Source organism: Macrosteles quadrilineatus, unplaced genomic scaffold (genome assembly GCF_028750875.1).
Source record: "Macrosteles quadrilineatus isolate MER2022 unplaced genomic scaffold, UCM_ALF_1.0 Scaffold_8__2_contigs__length_117827958, whole genome shotgun sequence".
In the NCBI taxonomy this organism is placed as follows: domain Eukaryota; kingdom Metazoa; phylum Arthropoda; class Insecta; order Hemiptera; family Cicadellidae; genus Macrosteles; species Macrosteles quadrilineatus.
The window spans coordinates 43,442,215-43,465,064 of NW_026542601.1; the positions used below are offsets into that span (position 1 = coordinate 43,442,215).

Genomic DNA, 22,850 nt, shown 5'->3' on the forward strand with positions numbered 1-22,850 from the left:
GCATAAGGTAATAATTCAATTTGAGGAATCAACAAATGAAATTGTAAATTACTGAAAATTACATTCAACTATTCAAAATACCATGCTTTGATTGTTTCCAAAGAACAAAAGTTAACAAGAGTTTGTATGTAGGCTAACAGAATTATCTCAAAATGTCCTCTTTTTAAATTCTAGTTAAAACTTTATTGTTTTATGTACTCCTATCCATAAACCATTCAATTACTCATGTGCAACGCTACCATAAGGCGATAACTATCAATCAATTTTATGACTTCCACTTCCCATTGTGTTTTCAGCTTATCATCGTTGTAGTTTTTATCACCCGTGCATTATCGTTGGTTCATAACATAGACAAAGTTACCAATTTTAAGTATAGACTATTATAGTCCTATATATATATATATATATATTAAGTATAGACTCCATAGACTAGAATGGAGATTTTTTTCAAGCAGGCCCCTCTGCATAAACATTATTAGGCCTATGGTATTGTATATCCACAAATGCCTACATTATATACATACAGTAATTATAATACGTTGTTGTCATCGTAAATATTAATTTAATCGACTTATATAAAATCCACTGTGTGTATATTAGTTTTTTTAAGAGTTTTCAAGTTTTAAGAGTTTTAAAAGGAGTACGTTGCAATATTTTCAATGAGTACTGCATAGAGAAAGAATTCTCTGTCGAGGGAGTATCTAATTTAAATCCAATTTTCATCGGCAATCTTTGTGTTACTTCATACGCGGTCAGTGGTCACATAGATAAAGGGCGATTCCGAACCACAGAGTCCGGGTAATATAATATCTGAGCTAAAATCCAATAGTGATTAGCGGGATTAGAACCCGCGTCCAGACCAGCATTCCGCTGATGTGACCATACCAGGATCTCTATCATGCTATATTACCCATAAACCATGACACATATTATTCGTTCCCTATGTCTAACCAAATATTTCTTTTATTTAGAGTCTAGTCACACAACTTGTACGATTATGGATTTTAAAAAACCTGGGATTTTACATTCCCAGGAAAAAAAAACAAATACCTGTAAACAGTAGGCTACTTCATTTACACTAATTGTATGTTATCCTGTTGCTCCAAATATCTCCAAGGAGGTCCAATTTACCTCTGCTTGTGTACAACTCTCCCTGTCTGAGATGGTAATTGCATCTATTGTTTTGGCGATCAGCTGCGATTGTGTTGGAAACAGCTGATTAATTTACTAGCAGTGCTGCCAACTTGTTTCCCTAGAAAACTCAACATTTCCCATAAAAACGAATAATTTGGTTTAAAAAAGGGAAATATAAAAAAGGGTCTAGTGCTAGTGTTATTTTGGGATAGGTTTACCATTTTTGTTTTGAAGTGGAACGGTGTGCTACTGTACTAGGAAGTTTGTAGCGGTTGTGAAAACTACTCGATAATGTTATCGTTGTTAGATAAGAGCGATAAAATGCACAGGGACCGCAAATGAAAAGAGAAATCGTGGTTAAAGGTGAAAATAATCGGCTTATATTATAGTTTATGAAATTTCCATTTGTTTTGTTTAGGCCGACATGTTTCGGTATTATACTTCAAATAAAAGAAACAATTGATTAGGCATACAGTTATTTCATTCATTTTATCAATGTGTTGGTTTGAATGGTGTGTATTAATAATTTTGTAGTCAAAAATCTCAATTTATTAAATTAATGTAACTGCACAGTAGCGTATTAGCACGGAATAAGAGTTTGTGTGGTGATAGGCTTTGTAGGCTCAACGTATATCATGGAGCTTTCTTTTATGATTTTTTTTCAATTGAATATAAGCTTAGCTAAATAAAATTAAAATAGTTTTAAATCGTTCAACTTTTTAATCTTGTAACTACCATTTTAACGTTTTCTACCTGCAAATTTTGTTTTATGAAATATCTTAAAATGTCCTAAACAAACGCATGAAACATTACTCAAAAACGGTATAGGCCTATTTACTATGGGATCGATTGCGTCTGTTATTTGATAACATTTTGTATGACAAATATTTTTATATGTAGGCCTAGGTTTTAAATATTTTAAATTCAATCAACCATAAAGGATTTTCTAAGTGTAAACTTAATCCTCTTTCTCGAAGACAACTAATGTTGTTACTACAGTTAATGTTGTCAGAGTCAGGTTGGCAACGATGTGGCGTGATTGATGTTGGCAACACTGATGTATCTTTCACTCTGTAACAATATCCGTATCCTGTCCACACTCAGAGGCTTTGTTGTGATTTAATTTACTTTGTTTTGTTGTGGTTTTTCATTGTTGAACAAATAACTTGTAACGTGTATTGTTTTGTTAAAATGATTCTTTTTACAAAACTCGTCTACTTATTTTCAATGGTGATTAATTCTCAACACCCAAACTTAAAGTTTTAATTTTATTATCCTCTTTCCGCGGTACTGTAAGAGAGAATGCATGCCAATGTTAATTTTAGCCAATCAATTTTCATCTGGAATATAGAGGATTAAACACAATTGAAAAATATATAGTAACAGAGATAGGTTCTTTAAAATAACGATTCTGATTAATTTCACAATAAGTTCTCTGTTAACTGTTTTTAATTTGGAATATAATAGTTAGCTGTTAATTTAAAATCTTCCAATCCCATAAAAACTTTTTGTAATTTGAAGGATCCTTTATGTCACTAATTAAATATCATTTGTAACACGAAGAACTTTTTTTCATTTATCATTTATCATTTGTTAACACGAAGAAAAATATTTCTGTAATATTTTTAGACGTAAACAGATTACCTGAACATTCTTGGCATATAAAAACAATGATATGCAGTTACAAACAAGATGGCGACCGTGATTTTCACTTCCGGTCGGCGACACGTGGACGTGGCAGTCACGTGATGGCGGGATGGGATGACGGTGCATTTTGGAGGGAATTCTCCACCTTTGGAGGAAATAATTAACTTTTACTTGTACTGTTTGTAAACATATACAGAGTATAAAGTTTGTTTCACATCTGTACTGTCTAAACTTTATTCTTTATTTTGAAAACTCCACTATTCGATTTCAAATATAATAGAAATGTTTATTTCGTTGTCGCTGGGTTAGAGTGTTTGTCTTAAAATTTGAAGCTTGTTGTTATATTTTGAGCAATCAAGCAATTACGCGATCTAACACAGGGTCGACATTAGTGACAAGACCAGAGTTTAGACCTGTCCCAACGAACGTAAACACGCCAATAACCAGGTATACAGAAATTCAAATCTAATTAAATATACATAGGCATAATGGGCTATAGTCTCAAAGCCAGTTTTACCTAACTTACTCTTTTGAGTGTGATAATAAACACACCTAGGCAGTTTTGTAGGTAACATTGTTCCCGAAAGATATTTGTTGCAAACTTCGCCGATGTTCTGAACGATAATAACACATGGGTGATAAAACGATAACGATGATAAGCTGAAAACACAATGGGAAGTGGAAGTCATAAAATTGATTTATGGTTATCGCTCAATAGTAGCGCTGCCGATGAACGATTGAATGGTTTAGGAATATAGGCATATTCAATGTACTGATTAAAATTTAAGATACAGAATTGTTCATGTCTTTCATGTATAAATCCAATGTTTTATACTGTATTTAGTTTAAATGTAGTGATTCGTAGTGTTGAAAATGGATATGAAATAGCCTAGGCTGCTTATATTGATATAGTAATTGTATTCTGATTGAGCTAGGTAAATCACTCTTTATGGTATAGATTTACAATAAAAACTTATTTTTTTGTAAATCAGTAATTTTATTCACTTAATAGTTTTCATAAACTAACATAATTTGAAGCTAAAAAGTATGCATTATTCGTTCGTTTGCCTAGGAAACAAAATTAAACTATATTTATTGAAATTCGCAATTTGCGCACGGTTTCCCTCGTACTTTTATGAGTTGACAAAGATGTAATCATGACGTTATGGCACGTGCACATTAATATAAAAATCTTGATCCACTTGATCATTCTGTTTGAAAATTCTAGATAATCTTTTTACCTTCGAGTTCATACGTAAATCTTACATGTTGCCAGTGTACGCCTGAGGTAGAGGTAGCGTTATGGTTTCCCAGTTCTCAGGTTTCCCGGTAGAAGGCGGCATAATCACACATTACGCTGTTATCAGAGTCGTGTTTCATCTTACAGCGGTGTTATCAGTAATTAATTACAACGAGCTGTAAACACTAAACAGCGAGCGAACTTGGCTTGGAAAATCTAGTCTTACCATAACCTCTGTTTTGGGGTAGGGAACCTATCTATGTTGATCGTACGTGGTTTTATTTTACTTTTACTGACTACAGGATATGCCTGCTTATGTAGAGAGTTATTTTATTCCAATGTAAAAGCAGTAGGTAGTTTTTGAATAAAATTGAATGTAGTATATTTTATGTTGTTTGAATTGTCTGGGTAACCGAGTGGTCATCTACCACGCCTTTAAATCTGAAGGTCGCTGATTCGACTCCGTGCGAAATTATTACTGGACCCATGGGCTATTAGTTAATTATGTTATCTAATAAAAGGTTTGACGTTAGTTAACACAGTAGGTTTAACACCTTTCAAAAGGATAACAATTTCGCTGGCGTAGAAATACTAGTAAACAAACATTTTGTGAGTTTAACAAAATTGTATTTTTTAAAGAACAATTGACTTAGTTGGCTTTTTAATTATGAGCTGGAGAGGACACTGAAAGAAAAGAGGGGGAAACAAAAATATAATAAAAGTACCAGTATATTTTTACCATAAAATTTCCCATGTAATTTCGTAGATGAGTATTACTTTGGTCAATTAATAAAATACTGTTTTATTTTAAATACTTCACATGATTTAAATTGTTGTGGTTCTTGTTTGATATTAAATGAATATTAATTGTTACGATGATTATTGCTGTCAATGTTTTAGTTCTTAAATAATCAACATAACACAGATTTTTGGTAAAAGGCCAACCTACTGATGCAAAATAATTAAAACAACAATATATTTTAATTTTAATAACCTGCTAGATTATTCACATAACCAATAAAAATAAACTAAACCCACCAAGTTTAATGAAATGTCTCTCGGGTTAACTAAGCAATTGAATCGCACAAGTAGAAGTAGCAATCCTGCTAAGTCTCTTCTCAGCCTCTTCCCACTCCACAGGACGCATATAAAGCCCGCCTGTCGTATCTCAATCGCACGCCTTTGTCTTCCCCCATCTACTTAGAGGTCTTTGAAATTCATTTTTTTTTTCATTTTAAGTCTCTTTAGTCTTCGCTACTGGTTACCTCGTTGAAAATTAGGTTGCTTGGGATGGGTGGTTTATTAGGGAAAATCACTTTCGAATTGCATGTAAATTAAAGAAGACATTTTTAATTAATCTAAATTATTGTTTTGTTTATTGTTTTAGTTTAGAATTTGATATATTCAAATCTATGGCTACAAAGCATTATTTTTTGTTGAAAAATCTACATTTTAACTATGGTAAATGATTACAACGTACAAACGATTTAACTCGAATCAAATCAAATCAAATCAGCTCCAGTATTGTTCATGTTTTTTATATATTTTAGACTCAAGAAGATTATTTAATTATAGGCTTTAATTTGAGCTATTTATCGTTTGAATCAGTTAAATTTGATTATTTCTCAGATATTAAATTTATTTTAACGCTGCGGAGCAGCATGGGTCCTCTAGTTGTAATTGGAAATACAAATTAAAGGTTCAAAAAATTATTGGTTCGCTTTAAAAATATTAAAGTATTGTAAATATAGATGCAAGGGAAAGTGATTATTCTTAATTTAATGAAAGCCGGTTTACTTAGACCAATGCCAGCAATAACCCGCACAGCCGTTTTCTGGAGTGCAAAAATATGTTTTGTTGCATATGTTTCAGATCCTTACTTATAATATTAAGTCAATATTCTAGAATCAGTGTATACTTTTGACAAAATACTTTATTAGGTTTTATTATTCAACATATTATGTCTTAACATATTTTTAGTTTCCTATTGTTCAATTTGTGTTAAGTATTTAATATTTTTGATTTTGCCATGTTGGTGTTGCTATTTCAATAAGTCCAATATTTTCCCAATTTATCGGGTACTGGTGGGTGATGGTGTTGGTTCACTTTATATTTTAAAATGATGGTAATCATTATTATTTCTATGTATTTTCAAAGGTTAAACAATAAAAGTTATTCAACGCGCATTACATTTTGAACGTTTCCTAATTAATGAATTTATTATAAATGTTGGGAATGGCCAAAGAGGATGCTACTCGATGCAAATGATTATCGTGAGCATTGCGGAATTCGATTAATTAATTATTGCCTACAAATTACTGTACGCGTCGCAACCTTTAATGTTCACTCGATGTATCGTTCAGTAAAAGAGAAAAATTGAAACCTATATTCATAGTTTTTAAAATATTATATTTGTGTGAAGCTTACCCAACTTTGAAAATGGTTACAAACTGGGAAAATTTGACGTAACTGTTTGTACATTTTGTGAGAATCTTTCTAGCGAATTGTGTTATTCTTCGAAGTTGTTTGGTGTGGTATTCCCAGTAAATTAGTCATGAAGAACAAAATTATTTCTGCCAATAATTTCATACTTGATCTTTTTTAATCGCCTAACCTTTCAAACCATAGATTTAAGTAGCAGGTTCAATTTGTTTGCACAATAAAACGTTTTCGTTTATCCTTTAGCATTTTAAAGTGAAACATATACATTTTGTCTTCTACCACTGTACGTTAATGGTTTTAGTAGATAAAAAAATCCACATATAGGCTTAAATAATAAATCCCTTTGCTGAATTCTAATAACACTTCTTGGTTGTAAAATCAAATATTTCCCAGTATTTTGTTAAAGCCACAAAGAATCCTCAAAGATGCAGTCTCCGAAGTCAAAGTTGCTTGTTGATTCTAGTTGACACATTTTCGTGTGTATCCATCCATCCAGGGTTGAAACAGAAAGACAGGTTTGTTTTTCACAGGTGTTGAACAGAAATCTTAAACATTACAGAGGCGTTTTACTAACTTTGAGGTTGGAAAGCAGAAAGAAATATTTAGTTATGATTTATTAGCTAAATGTACTGTGTCTTTAAACTGCTTTAGACATTTTTTAGCTAAGAAGATTAAATGTAGAAAATGGTTTTCTTGTAAATAAAAATAAAAATACTATTAATTGTTATTGATACTACAAAACAGGTGATAAAAAGCGTGGTTTAAAAATGTTAAAAACTTTTTTTAGAATAATTAAAAATTCAAATTATAAAAAAAAATACTTGTATATCGATAAAAAGTAAGCTACGATGGTTTATTTATCCTCCATAAGAATAACAGCATTGTAAATTTATAGTTTTTTAATTTTCTCCGTAATCATTAGACGTACAGTAACGCGTTGGTATACTAAATTATATGTATTTTATTTATAACAAGTAGGTTCTAAAAGAAAAATTGTAAATTTAACGTTTTGGTAGTAGCAAAATGAAAAAAACCTATTTTATCCCATAAAAACGCCCAATTAATATTAACAGTTTTTTTTTATTTATCTCTGTAACCATTAATTAAAAAACAAAGCTCCAGTGTACTAAAACATTTTTTAAACTCTGCGAAATAGTTTAGAAATATTTTGAAAAAATTAATGTTTTGAGTGTTAATAAACTGTTTAGTGGATTGCTAGAATATTTGGTATAATATAAAAGAATATTTTAAAACTTCGAACCATCTTATTGAACAACCGGAATGCATTACCTAAAAAAGCAAACGTGTAATAGAGTTCAATGAAAAAACGCATTTTGTTTTCCCGTTTTAACACTGTATCTCTATCTGTTTATCGTATTCAAATTAGTGTTGAATTTAATTTTTTTTCGTCGTCATAGCCTGAAAGCTTGAAGCAGAAACAATTCTGAGACAAAATGTTCTTTAAAAGTCTCCTCCGTACTCTAATCACGTAAAGGTGCAATTTTTCAACGCTGGGGTTTTCGTCTATGTTATTACGGGTTACTTTTAAGTTATAAACATATTTATATACCAAACAGCAACTCAAACTTAATTTGTCTTAACCACATACAATGCATAAACATAACCATAACAATTCTATAAACACATTCTAACATTAAAACTAAAATAAACAAAATGGTGGATATCTCACAAACTAGTCGTTTTTGGGAAAAAATTACAGTATGTTATTGTTTTATTTTGACGCATTAAACCTATTATTAAGTTTTTTGTACTTACTAATGGGGCACTCTGTATAATCATCTCCCTGTTGAAGTGTTAAAGTGTTGATATCTACGCCATCATGTGCAACGAAGCGTTTAAAGTGGGTTTATTGTTGGCAATTATGTGTAACAATTAACCACTGAGTAGTAATTTGTTCTGTAACCTGTAATTAAGAAATTATCACCTTGAATCTTTAGAAAATTATGTTTTTATTTAATAACTTACGCGTTCGAAGGCTCACTTTGTGATCTTATTTAGGTAAATAGAGTTAGATTTATTTTTGAGGTTGTTAAGACTTAGAAAATAAAAACTCTGAACGAATGAAAAAGTTCATAATAAGTTTCTTGATGGCTTGCTTGGTTTTGAGATTTTCTAAAATTTTAAGCCCTCTCTATATATAATTTAAGTTTACTACATTAATTTTAAACGTTTTGATTTGGATTATTAATGATACTATTATTTGAGTAATAAAATCATGGGTATGTCGGAGTATGAATAGATAAACAGGTAAAATCAAAACATATGTATAAGATTAGAGCCTTTGTAAAAGGTAGGTAGGTTATTTTAGTTTTTAACTTACTACTTTATTGTGACAAAATTGTTTTCTATAATTTTCTTATAAGTTAGCATAAACTGGATTTTAGAAATTGAGCTCTGGAAATAATTTAAAAATGATGGGGGACTAAGCCCTAAATGTAAGCTTATTTGTTACTGTTCGTCACTCCACTAGTATTAAGCTTACATAAATCGTAAAAATCTGTTCGGTAAGACGGGAGAAAAAGGTATGTAACAGAGAAACCCCTTTTTCTATTAAGTACATAAAAATATATACCTAAAAAATAATTTGGTCTTTGATCTGCATTTATGTACGAAAAGTCCGATGGACTCAATTTGGAAGGTAATTTAGGAGGGAAAATGGTAACCATTTTAGGAAATCGCAGTGGTTTCTAATCGTGAAGTGGGCTTTGCCAAGATTTCGATTCTTCAGTTGAGGTTTAACCTAAGTACACTGACTCAGACTCGTCTTTAAGCCAACTGGCAATATTTGACTAAAAGCTAACTTAACAAATCCACGAATTACAGTTACGTGTTGGAATTATGCCACCAAGCAATTTTCTAGTTGGTGATCAGTGCTTGTTGGAAATGCCTGGTTTGATTTGCTGTGTTCCATGTGTTTGTTGGATGATACTTTTCACGTACGTTCTGTGATTGGGTTTTAGAGAGAATGGTTGTTTAGTTTACTAGCTACTTTGGTTCAATTTAGTCGTTAGTTTAAAGAGTCTTTTGTGAAATTATTTATTGGGTTTCAAAAGACATTCAAGGTTCTTAATGGATTTAATTGATAGAAAAGTATTAACTTAAAACTGCTAGGTATTTACTTTTTTCTTATGGTTAAAATGTTTTTTTTTTATTTGGATTTTTAATGGTAATTTCCCCATAAAACCTTACAAAATAACAAAAAAATTGGATTTTTCATAAAAGCCTCCAAAGATTTTGATGAAAACATAATATGTTGTAGTCCTTCTAACTCGTTACAAAATGCTTCTTCCCCAAATCCGGTAAAAATTACGGTTTCTAAACTATTATATCGTTCCTAAACAATATATCGTGATTTTTACCTGTAAAATAACTCAGTTACTCCCACAACTTATTCAAGGTTTGTTGATAATGGGAGAAAGTACTGTCTGTTTACTGATATTATCTATACGTTTTGACTTTGTGACAATTATCAATCGTATGCGTTATAATGCATTACTGAACATTTATTCAATTTGTCAACACTTACAAATACTTTAGTTTATAATACCTTGCTCTAATTTGTTCTACTTTACTTAAACATAAGGAAATCACAAGCGTACGATTTGGCTTGTATAACAGAGCTTCTCCCATTGAACAAGCAGTATAGACCTATATTAGTGACATGCACATAATAATGTTTCATATTGCTTTTCCCAGAAGGCTTCGCAATACATTTTTCATGTGTGAAAACTCGTTGATATATCTACTTTTTATATTTTGTTATTCGTTAATTCTGCTATCTATATTTTAGTTTTCAGTTTTTTATAATTATCCATGAATGCTTGATTTCGGTAGGTATACTAAAATGTCTAATAGAGTTGCTGGAAGTGTAGCATACTGGGTAATTTCTCTCTTTTGAATCGAAATCAATCGAATGCCATTATCGATTTGTGTATTCGATTGTGATACTGTACTGTATTTAGAAACTTATAGCAATTTACATGATGATAAAATAAAAGTTTATAGATATTGAGGAGTTTCTCTGGTCCTCCAACTATCGAACGTCACAATTTCGACCTATTCTGTTGTTCACAATCGCATCGAACCTATCAGTTACACGTGACAGGTATTGTGAAATTTGTCACTCGGGTGTCGTTCGAACTGTATTGCTTTCCAGTGTTTTTCTCTTCTTTATTGAATTATGCCGGAAGGGGTTTGTAAAGCTTTATTGTTTTAAAACCTTGGTTAGGGTGGGAAATGTAATAAGTATTCAGGAAGGAGAGTGGTTTGAGAGTCCTATCATTACGTTGCCAATCAGTTCAGCCGACAGATATTTAGTTATAGTGCTATATTTTTACTGTAAGATTTTTTAATGTAAATTTGTTGTATCAGAATAGAGCTAAACAATGCCACCAATGAATTTAAAAACTAAAACAAACCTGTAAGTTAGGCATAATTAAAAAAAAAAAAAAAAAAAAAACGACTTGACAGTAATTTATGAAATATTTAAAAAGTAGTGTATTTGTTATATGGCATATTTTAAAATAAATTATTATTGTTTGTTTGACTTGCTTACTAAGATTGGAGCTTCATAAAAGGGAATATATTGTTAGGTTATCTTAGATTTTAAACATACTCCTTTATTTGTCGTTCTAATTAATAAGCTAGATAATATTTGAATATACGTTTCTGTCCTATAGAGAAAGTTTTGTTTGTTATTATTTATTACTTATGATTATTACGGCCTTTATTATCAAATTACAATTATATTTTATTTTAACCAGTTAAAATGTTCGTAACCGAGTTTCCACAAGTATTATAACCAAAGCCCAAATAAGGGCAAATAGGGGGCACTTCGACAAATTGCAGGACTTACAATAGGGCAAGAAATAAACTTCCATTTATCGTTCAACCAGCATTGAAATGTTGTACTGGATGTGAATGCAAACACATTTACTTTTTTGTATTGTTTATTTAAGAACTTTCTTTAAAAGTTAAGTGTTGATAAGAAATTATCATGATATCATTTTATTTGTAACATTTAATCCAATAGCTACATATCGACCTTGCACTCAAGCGAACACCCTCAGGTCAGAATTAACCTTAATTAGGTAATCGAGTTGGATAAAGTGGCCAGTGAGAAGAAGATTGTGTGTTGCTCAGGACTGCCAACTGTCTGTACCAATCACGATCATGTCTGACAACCTGAAAAAACAAAACAAAAAAACAACGAGTGCTAATAATGTAGCCAACTATAAAAGATAAATTGGTAAAATTTGTAATAGAGAATCATTTTTATTTTTAAAAAAATGTTTCGTTAACTAATGCTAGCGATCTTGTTTGTATTTTCTTTAAATACTATTCGTCCAGTTCTTATTTATATTTTATCGGTATATTGTAACGATATTGTTGGAATTAATCATACGTAAACTGTTAAAAGATTAAAGACCTGTAAAGATTAAAGTTAAAAGATTAAAGTTTGTATGGACGTTATTATTTTTACGTGTGGAAATAAAGGTTTATCGCACATCTTAAAATAATCATGTTGTGTAATATTTAAGGATTTAATTAGAGGCTACCACTCTCATGGCCCTTGGTATAGATTTTACCTAAATTATAAGTATAATCTTCTCTTCTGTGTAAAGTAAAAAGGGATATTTATAAAAAATAAATAGCATTTTTCAAAAGCTTCTTTTAGTAAAAGGGACCTGTGAAAGCCGATTGCAATTCGATTGATGAAGTAGAGACTAAAATGAATCGTGATTTCATGTTAAAAGTTAGTTTTATTTAGTCTACCTTTTCGTAATCCTTGTAATTCTTTCTTTTACTTTGAGCCGAGACAACGAAAGTAAATGGAATATAAAAATTCAAGTTCACGTTTTTGAAGAAAAATGTATTCAATAAAATAAATACACCACATCAAACCTGCATACTAAGCCACTTTCTATTTGTCTGGTTGGAATTTCAATAAAATATTCCCTTAAAATTTACACTATAAAATGTATCTTTACACAATCAACCCGAAATGAAAAGACAACTGTTATAAACCATGGCGCCTTCTAATTAACAGCTTCAGTAACAGTAAAACTAAGAAATAAAATGTTACCTTAGACTATAGCACTTTTTGTGAGTGCCTCATTAGCCTATGTTTTAGCAAATTTAATTATAGGCATAGATTAAAGATATGCTATAAGGAAGAAGCTTAATAGCTACCGTAGGTGGTACGGAAATACTTAGGCCCAGGACCTATTTACGTCTTCATTTCGACGTCCTCAGAGGCCAATAACACTATTATTTAAAATAAATATATGTATATTTTGTGTGTCCGTAATAACTAATTGATAAGTAATAAGTAATTTTGGTCGTAACTGAACAAATGTAGCATTAATGTGTAGAGCTAGATAAAATTGAATTAATTGGTGAACTAGCAAGATCGGGTCATGAAAATAGGTTCTTATAGGGGTTTAAAGCTTTCCTAAATTAGTTTTTTTTAAATTTTACTTATAAAACATGGAAATTACCAATTTTCCAATCATTTATGCTTGCTTATGGCTATATTTAGATAACATTTGGCCTATTTATTTTTTTTATCTCATGCTATTAAAGTTTTATAAAACAACTAATTTTCTCTTCCTCGTAGCAGAATAGAAAAATAACCAAACGTTTTTAATTCAATCTACATGATTTAAAAGGGATACAATATGACGTGTTTAAAGAAATATTTTAGTTAAAATCAAATCTGGCGGATTGAAATTCACTTAGTCTGCAAGTTTGCTGCGGCAGAGGTATTTTAATAAAACAATTGCTACAGTGGGTTCAAGTAGATTGGATCCCTACTGTATACTTCAGTATCCAAATGCAATAGTTGATACCCCTGTGTGGGTTTGGTCTCCAAGGTCGGTCAAGGTCCATGTCCCAGTGTTCCAAGTCCAAGCGAAGCAGGAACAGAGGAACGGTGGACCATGGACCGGTCAGGTAGGTTCCATCGGTTCATTATGCTAAACAGTTTATTTCCAACCCGGTTTGCTTCCTGGGAAGATTGTAGGTTTAGACTTTTTATAACATTATGTATGTGAACCGAGATAGTTAATTCCTAAACATGATTCCCATGATATTATGTTTATTTGAGCAATAAGGTTTCAAATATGAATGAATAATGAATAATGAATTTTATTTCCTTAAAAACAAACAATCATCAAATCATAAAACAATTCGAAAATTAACTGACCACTTTGTCCAGTATTTGTGGCCAGTGTACACAAAACTTATCTTATCTATACATTAAATTAAGAGTTCAGTCTTATCAATCCGTTACTAAAATTATCACTCCTGCTGCTACCTGTAGCGTTACATATTGAAATTAAGTCTACTTCTAAAAATTAAAATATACATATTTGACTGCCTGAAATGTAAATAATGAACACAAAATATATAAAAAACGTACTACAATTTAACGATGTGAAAAACATAGATTTTATTCTAAAAAATTACGAAGCAACGAAGTAGTATTTATATTACATAACCATTCTTTCAACCTCTTACAAAAACTGTTAACATTATTACTTCTTTTTATATCAATTGGCAACATATTAAAAACAAAAGGTCCCAAAAATAAATACGAATGCTTGAACAGTTCTTTGTTGACTTTAGGGGTCCTGTAAAACAAATTATCTACACTTCTGGTATTGTAATATAGGTTATCAGTTCCATTATTCCCACTTTTAAGATAAAAAAATTTTAATACTTTAAATATAAAACTAACTAAATATATAACTATTGGTGACGAAATTTTCCGTACAGGAAATAAGCTGTACCCTGTACCGTAGGTCTCAAAGGTAAGACCTGGACCCGGGCAGATTTATATAATGTATTAACTAGCAGAGTACCCGTTCTTCATACGGGGTTGGCGTATTAGTATAAAGTACTTCTTGCAGTTATACTCGTGCGTTTGCAATGGGGGAGGACACGCGTTGAGAAAATTTGGTTCTTTAAAGTTAAGGGTATGCTATAGTTTAACACATCTACCATAGCCATAATGTACTACCACTGCACCTAAATAATATAAAAAACTAAATCATCAAACATTCGCACAATATCACAAATTATTTATAAATCAAAAACAAAAGCATAATTGTAAAAATCCTACTTTGACAGTTAGTTGTCATTGTGTATCACAGCTTTTTGTTGCCACTTAGTTTAGCTTTTGTCATAAATGCAAATAAATGAATAGTTGTGCACCCTGATTGCAAACCTTGTAACTTTTTAATACTGTTAAATATTATAGAACCAACTTGTTTAGTGGAAACAACTGGCAACATTCTTTAATTCAATTTAAATATGAATATGTACTCCTAAGAATAATATTGAGACTTTGAACCCCCGTGGGACATAGCCTTATAGGATTTTCACAACATTAATACGCCTCTACGTTTCTCAAGACTAAAATATCAGCTCAATCGGTCCAGTAGTTTTCACGTGATGGAACAAACAGTTCCAACACAAACGCAGTTATACACAAACATCCACATTCACATTTTATAATATTAGTAGCATAATTAGATTTGACCGCGTCCCTTATGGCGTGAAAATATTCCGTCCCGACGATAATGCAAAACACACGGTTGCACGTCTTGCGAGATATTCCCAAGACAATGAGGTAATCGTCAGCTGTTTCAGATGAAACAGAAATGTTCTCAAGGTGAAGAAACAGCTGAGACAAGTAACACAAGTACGAGTCGAGGATAACGGCTAGGGGAGAATAATTTATAATTATACAGGGTGTCCCACGTAAGGTGTCTTAAATTGATTACGGAAAAATGGCGTAACGTATAAATACCCGCTAAAATTATTTCCCGCTAAATCGACCTCATGGAATAACATAAAAATATTTTTACCCTTTTTCCGATACAGGGTGTGCCAAAAACTGAGGGTCACTAGTTCGAATCTCGGAATTTTTAAATGTAAGCATATGTAAAAAATTGATTTTTTTGGAATTTTTATTATTTCAAAAACCCGTTACTTGTAGCATATTACAGTAAAGCTAAGTTCATAAAGAGTAAGAAAATTCAACTGGAGAAGGGCTAAGTGCATTGGTATAGGAAACACAGAGTATTAAAAACATATTGATTCTTCCAAAAATACTACCGCCATTTTAAAACGGAAAAAGATAATTAATTTCTGTTTTCACCAAAATGTTTGTCTATTAAATACCTTTAAAACTGTGTATAACAGGACGTATGCTTACATTTGAAAATTCCGAGATTCGAACTAGTGATACTACCGAACCGGTGTAGTGGTCTAGTGTATTGGAAAAAAGTTTAAAATATTTGTATGTTATTCCTTGGGGTTGATTTAGCGGGAAATAATTTTAGTTCATCCTTGTACGTTAAGCCGTTCTTCCGTAATCAATTTGATACACCTACCGTGGGAGACCCTGTATAAGCCAGAATATCTATATACAAAATAGATATATTTACCCTTTTGACCATTGAAAGACTTTACCACCATTTTATGTCTATTATGTATTCATTATTTATTCTTCCCAGTAATTTAATTGTACATACATACATAATTCATCTTAAACAGTTAGCAAATATTAAATGGAACTTAAGAGATTTATTAGGCTAATTAGCTAAATTTGGATTTTTACAGGTGATTCCAACAGATACTGAACTTTTGAACACCGGTGAGTACATATTATACTACAGTTTCTCTAAATTTGTTGGATGAAAACATTTCAATTGATTGTATTGATTAAAGTCTCGTATAAAAATGAAGTCTGATTAGAGATTCAAATAGGCTGGATTATATTAGTTGAACTTAGTATAATGATATTGTGGTATTCCAGAACTGTTTGGTAAGTCTTTTTTGTAATAAAAAACATTTATAGGAAAATATTTTATGATTTTGTTGCATAAAAACAGTAAATTATTGAAGCCCTGCAAACTGTCCAACAGCATACAGTAGTATAAATACCCCCACCGCAGCAAACCTGCAGACTAAGCGAATTTCCATTTGCCTCATTGGATTTACACTAAAATGTCTCATTAAAAATATCACATTTGTTGCCTATTTAAGTAGCATTAGACTAACGAGGTTTGCTGCAACAGGGAGGGTAAAAAAGTGTTTTTTTGTAAAAGGTTAATAGTTTGGTATGAAATAAATGCATTTTCCAAATTTGATCAAAATATGCTCATAAACAATCAAACAACAACAGATTGTTTATTCTCCATAAGAATAATATTGGAATTTTATATATATATATTTTTTTTAATTTCCTCCGTAAAAAGTGCTTCAATATACTTAATTATTTGTTTTTAAGCTCTACAAAATGGTTTGGTTGGAAAGAAATTGCTAAATTTGATGCGTTTAGGGTCAACAATGGGAAAAACTAACTTTAACCCCATAAACCCCTATTCCCATAGTCTGATCATGCTGGTTCGCGTACTCCTCCGAATAAATGCAGGTTTACACTTTTATATCAAACTAGCTGTACCCGCGGGCTTTGCCCCGTTTAACTTCACAAGTGAGCTCGTTGGCATGGCTCAATAACGTCCTGGTTGAAGTTCGTTCGCTACGCTCACTCACCTTTTGGTTGCAAATTGGCTGTAGTCATAAATTTAAAAAAAATAATAGTGCCGCACCCTGTTGGTAATCCTTGTATCTTTAATGCTATTGAACATCATAGAACAGAACCAACTTGTTCAATTGAAACAGCTGTTAAGAAATTCCTTTAAAATATGAAAAATCATAAGGTTAACATGGGAAACTCCAGAGCCACTGGGGCGGAGCCCGAAAGCCCGATCAGAATAAAAACTACTTAGTTTTCCTATTTAATTCCCAAAGAATCGTCGTACTGAATTTCAGCCTCCTGGGTAAATGGGAAGTGGGAGAATTAGTGATGAGTAAGTGAGTCGGGCCCAGGTCTTACCATGAGTACTACGGTAATGATTTTACGAATGTTTACAAAGTTATGTTCAAAAGTTTTCGGACTAAGCAAAGTCTGTAGGTTATTAATGTAGTTGGATTAATAAATAAAATATATTTTTTTGATTCCCGCAGTTTATTTTTGGAAAGGTTTATATTTCATACTATAAACTGGAGCAACCACATTTCTGACAGAAATAAAAGACGATTCGGATCAGATGTGGCAATGAAATGGTGGGAGGTCCGGTTGGATTCCCGCCAAAATGTTGAGGTTATGCGGATCAACAGCTGATAAGGCGGATGAAACCGCGGGAACCACCATCCATCGGCTTGGATATAAAAAGTGATGTTAAATGGAAACTTAACTTATCTAGTTTCTAATTAAATATTTTATACTTATTATTGTACCTTTGGGATATAATTTTTCTGCCTAATATTTGGATTATAGATATCATCTCATCTGTAAAATAAGTTGGTTAGTGAAGTATTAAGATAAATTTGACCAACATATTCTAGTAATAACGTACCATGATGCGTATTTTAGGAGATCCAAGGGAGATCGTGCGCAAATCGCGCATTTTATTAGGCTTCAACACTTGTTTTACAGGCAAAACGAATCATGCAATGCCCATTTACTTCTCTAAGATCATGTTTTCACTAGACAACTATTAGGTGAATACAACTACTACTTTAAAATAAAGAAATTTTACATCAAAGCATTAAAAATTTACCGTAGATTAATCAGGCTACAGTTACCTATCAAAGAGTTGCCTATTTAAAATCCAGTTTCACAAACTGGATTGTCTTTAATTTACAATCTAACTGTGCTTAAACATTCAACTGAAGCTGTTGAATTACAATTCACTTTTAAACCGTTATAAAAACGTTAGTCAGCATCATTGAATCTTTGAAAGTGAACTCTAGACATAAATCGAATGCTCGGTGGTGAAGCCCAAAATGAAATGACGTTTTAGCTAGTATTCGTCACTCCCCTAATCAGTAGCTTTCAAATGTCTCCTCAATCGTAAAATGTGTTAAGTGGGACAGCTGGAAAATGGATGAACTTTTTCCTAGGCGCGGAAGCGGAGAGCGGAGAGAGGAACGCGAAGAGCGGAATTGAAATTAACATGGCATTCCGCTCCGCTTTAGGAAAACAGTAACATTAAATTGCCTAAGACAAGTGGAGTCCGCTCTCCGCGTTCCTCTCTCCGCTCGCCAATTCCGCGTCTAGGAAAACCCGGCTTAACAGCTAAAACCCCTTATTAAGTACTTTAATAAGTGGAGTGTGAGTGTTTAATGAAATAAATTACAGTTTTATTACTGACTAGGATCAGCTTACATCCAGGACAATTTATCAAGCACAGCAGGGTGCAGTGGGATATCAAAAAGCGTCTGACTTTACCTTGGATTGAACTAGCAACCTTTTCTGCACAAGGCGAGCACTATAGCCACTCACCTACCCTGCTATGTTATGCACCAACAATATACAATGCACCCAATTATTCTAACCTCAAATTGGCTTTACTATATTGCAACACGTTATGAAATTCTAATCATGGTCACGTATGTCTGCGGTTTTGCCGGGAAAGCTAGTAGATTTTGGCGGGAACAGACCGCAGGGGTTCTGACGTACTTATACAGTATACACGACTAATGGAATAATGTGCAACTGCCCTTGCATTATTTATCGCTTCATAAATGCAGAAGTGCATCTCTCGCCAGAAGTTATTTTCAACCTTCGTATTGATTGTGGTTTTGTTTTGCTGTTTTTTTATACGTGGCGCCATGATGATTATACGAGCTTGTTATTTTACATCTTCCTTCGCCATTTTATGTAGAAACCCTTAAAACTTTGACGAAATGCAAATTGTAATTGCCAATTTATATTTTGTAAACCATTATTTTTTTCAAAGCATTCTAACCATACAATGTGCTATTTTGGAAGGATTTTTTGTGCATTTAAAAAAGTTATTTGACTTTTTAGTAATTTTTTATAACAATTATGATTTGTCATAATTTAAGTTACGATCTTCTATAACCCGTAACGGGGTGAGTAGACGACTTAATTAGGATAATTGGGATGGAAGACTTTATTGGGTCAAAATCGACGCAGCTAAATTCTATTTAATGTTAATGATTGCAACTGAAATAGCGGTTTTAGAAGCTGCCTCATCATAAAATATTATTATATTCCTTAGCCTTCTGAGGCCACTTCAGATATTGAAGACATAAATGATACTTTTCAATACTATAGACGAGTCATGTATTCGTGTTCTAGCCTAGTGGTGCGTGGAGCGGGTTTGATTCCCAGCCATATAAAGGTTTACGGTTTCCTCACCTGCGTTTTCTATTTTTTTACAAATTTCATCGGCTTATATATTATAAACATATACATTAAAATTATTTGCCATATTTGCGTATGCATTTTTTTATCGCAGCAATTTTAACTTAATTCCATAGCACATTTACCCATGAAGAACTAACTTATTCATTTAGACACACTCTATTCCCAATAAAATCGCTCCAAGTCCCCATATTTCCCTGTTAATGGTCGTTTTCAGTTCCTCTTCCTCTAACGCCGTATGCGACGTCGTCATCCCAGCTGGTTACCCATTGTATCAGCTGTTTATTGTATGACGTAACCATTGTTGCGTTGCATAACGGCTTCCCGTAGTGTATAGTGCGCTATACTGATGTATTCTGTATAGGGCTGTATTGTAGGCTGGTTAGTAATGTTATGTGTTGCCATATGGACTTCGTAGCTGTGAACAGGACTATAAGTTGAAGTTAAACTTTGATCCAGCTTTATAACTACATGAATGATAAGGGAAGTATAGTTTTGTCAAGAGATTCTTTGCATTAAAAACTTTGTATAATTACTTTGGATTTGCAAAGCAGTATCCCTAGTTTGATGAGTCTCTTACAAAATAAGTTTAACCTCTTTCAGTGTTATGATTGCTAAACATTTTTAAATTATGATAAAACCTTAAATAACGTACTGAATATTTGTATGGAGTCTCATCTAAAAATGTTTACAATATTTTAAAATTTAAAATTAAAAACATTATATTTTTGAAAAAAATTGTGTAGCAACCATAAAAAGAACCTGGATAAGTACAATTGAATGGTAACTGGTAATGAATGATATGACTGTTTCTCATGTGATAAACCTTTGTTATTTCTTAAGAAGAATAACCTGTCCAACGTAGAATGCCCATTCCATAATTAAGTCTTCGTATAATTTGTCTAATAGGTATCTTATTTCAAAAGAGGATTTAAAAACACAGAACACGATTTCGTTTTTATCGTAGCTGTAAATGTGGGTGATACAGAACTCATTTAGAATAATGTCTAGTGTAATACTGTTGGATGGAACACTTTATTTTACCAAAAAGATGTACATTTTACCAAAATTCCCCTAAAATCCCCCCGGTTCTTCCCCCTCAAAGTCAGGAATTGCATAGGTAATTTTTTAATTTTAACTCTAGTTTAACGTGTTTACTTTTTATGACGTTTTTATTCAATATAAACTATAATGACTAACCAACAAATTAACTCACAGCTATAACTGAATCCCCAAAGACAATTCAAGTCCAGCCAAGATTTCCGCGGTAATGAGGCATTCTTAGTCAACGCAGCGTGATTTCACACAATAGTACGAACCCGTTTGTCGCAATTTGCAGTTTTGCCAACCAAGATTAGAAATTCGATTGTTAAAAGCCAATGTTAATAGATAATTATTTCGATCTAAAAATATTTTAAACTATATTTTTGCTAATTCCCTATAGTATGAAAAACATAAATATTAAATAAGTCTTAAAATCAATTTTAGGTTTAACTCACTGTAACTTCCAAGCGAGTGGCTTTATAGAAAAAATGACAACGATTAAAACGTGTTAGTCACATGTACGTTCTTAAACAATTATGCAATATAGGGACTTCCGAATGAATTTTTTCAAAGTTGGCCGTCATATTGGAAAATGGATTCATTTTGAAATATATGATTAAAAAATGTCATTAGAAATAGTTGTGGTTCTCCATTAATGTTTCTCCAAACATAATAGTTTATGAGATACCAATGGTGGCACAGTTAAGTTGTGTTGTGTTGAGCCTACCGAGTTTGATCCAATTTTAAACATTTATTTATTTCATACTAAGTTGTTAACATTTCAAGAAAAAAAAAACACATTATAACCTTTTCTGTAGCAGATAAAACCACACACTCATTAAATTTAATGTTACTTTTGTAGGGAATAATTCAGAACATTTTAGAGAAATATACTAGTGATAATTTAACCACGCAAGTAAATATTTGCTTAGTAAGCAGGTGTGCTGCGACAAGGGTAATATAATCTTTTGCAAAAATGATTATCAATAAACAGAATTTCAACCCTTATTTGGGAAATGCTTGTCCCATAATTGGTACATTCATCGCAAGGTTTGATGATCTAACGTTATTTATTGACTATGTCAGCGGGTACTCCGGTACGATGAACTTTGAGGTTCTGTACGTTACATGGTAATACTTAAATGTATAAATAAGTTACACTGATTTATTGTTATTACCTATTTAATTTCAGTACAAGTATCCTTTTTACATAATTCATCAATAGAATAATGCCATTACTTGTTTTGTTACTACTTACCTACAAATTGCGTTTTTACATCATTGAACTCTTCAATCACCAAATACTGTTTTTGAATGTTGTATTTTCAGTGTTAAATTATTAGATATTTTTAGAGAAGTGTATGTTACTTTCTCTTTTCTATAGTATTTGAACCTTGATAGAAAATTTCGTCTTCTAAACTGGTGTTGTTGACTCGAGTTTTATTATTTTTATTTGTTGGTGTATTTTTATGTCAATTACTTCAAGTTTAATTTGAATAATTATTATAATATATTTAATTTATAATAGTGTATGATTACAACCTGGTTTTAATAAATATTTTTTTTGCATGGGGTTTTATTTATTTTTTATTTTGGAAACAGTATAATTTTATTTATATTTTACTTTCTACTTCTAACCTTTCAATAATAGCAACTAAATTCTATTGAATTCTTATTGTTAATGTTATATAGGTAGTAATTATTTAACCATGGAACATTTGTTATTATCTTATCTCAGTACTCCATATTTTATGTAAAAAAACTTTAAGCAGAATTTTGAAATTAGTACTACGTTAACCATTTGATTGATGACCTGTATTAATCTCTAGCTTACACCAACCCCCCCCCCCCGTCAAACTTCTAAAGTTGCTTATCTTAACGCGTCACTGTTTTGACATCACGGTGACATTTGGGGGGAGGGGGAGGGGGGTCCAAAAATATCCGCGCGTCTTTAGTGCGTGCCATTTCCGAACGTTTCATGTTACCCTACTTTTATTATAGCTTTTGTACTTAGGCGCGCCGTGTCGTCTCCATTTTCTAAATGGCTGGTTATTTGTTTTGGAAGCGTTTGAT

At 31.9% G+C, this 22,850-nt stretch overlaps 1 protein-coding gene across 2 annotated transcripts in view; it reads left to right on the plus strand.

Moving 5' to 3' along the window:
* The window catches only part of LOC128999909 (extracellular serine/threonine protein CG31145), a 108,993-nt gene that overhangs the window by 2,768 nt on the left and 83,375 nt on the right, over window positions 1–22,850 (plus strand). The window contains exon 2 of one of the 2 annotated variants that reach the window (XM_054426682.1): window positions 16,115–16,148. The exons of the other annotated variant lie outside the window; for it this stretch is intronic. The gene's annotated coding sequence lies outside the window, so the exon portion shown is untranslated. The remainder of the gene's footprint in view (window positions 1–16,114; window positions 16,149–22,850) is intronic. 2 annotated transcript variants of the gene reach the window in all.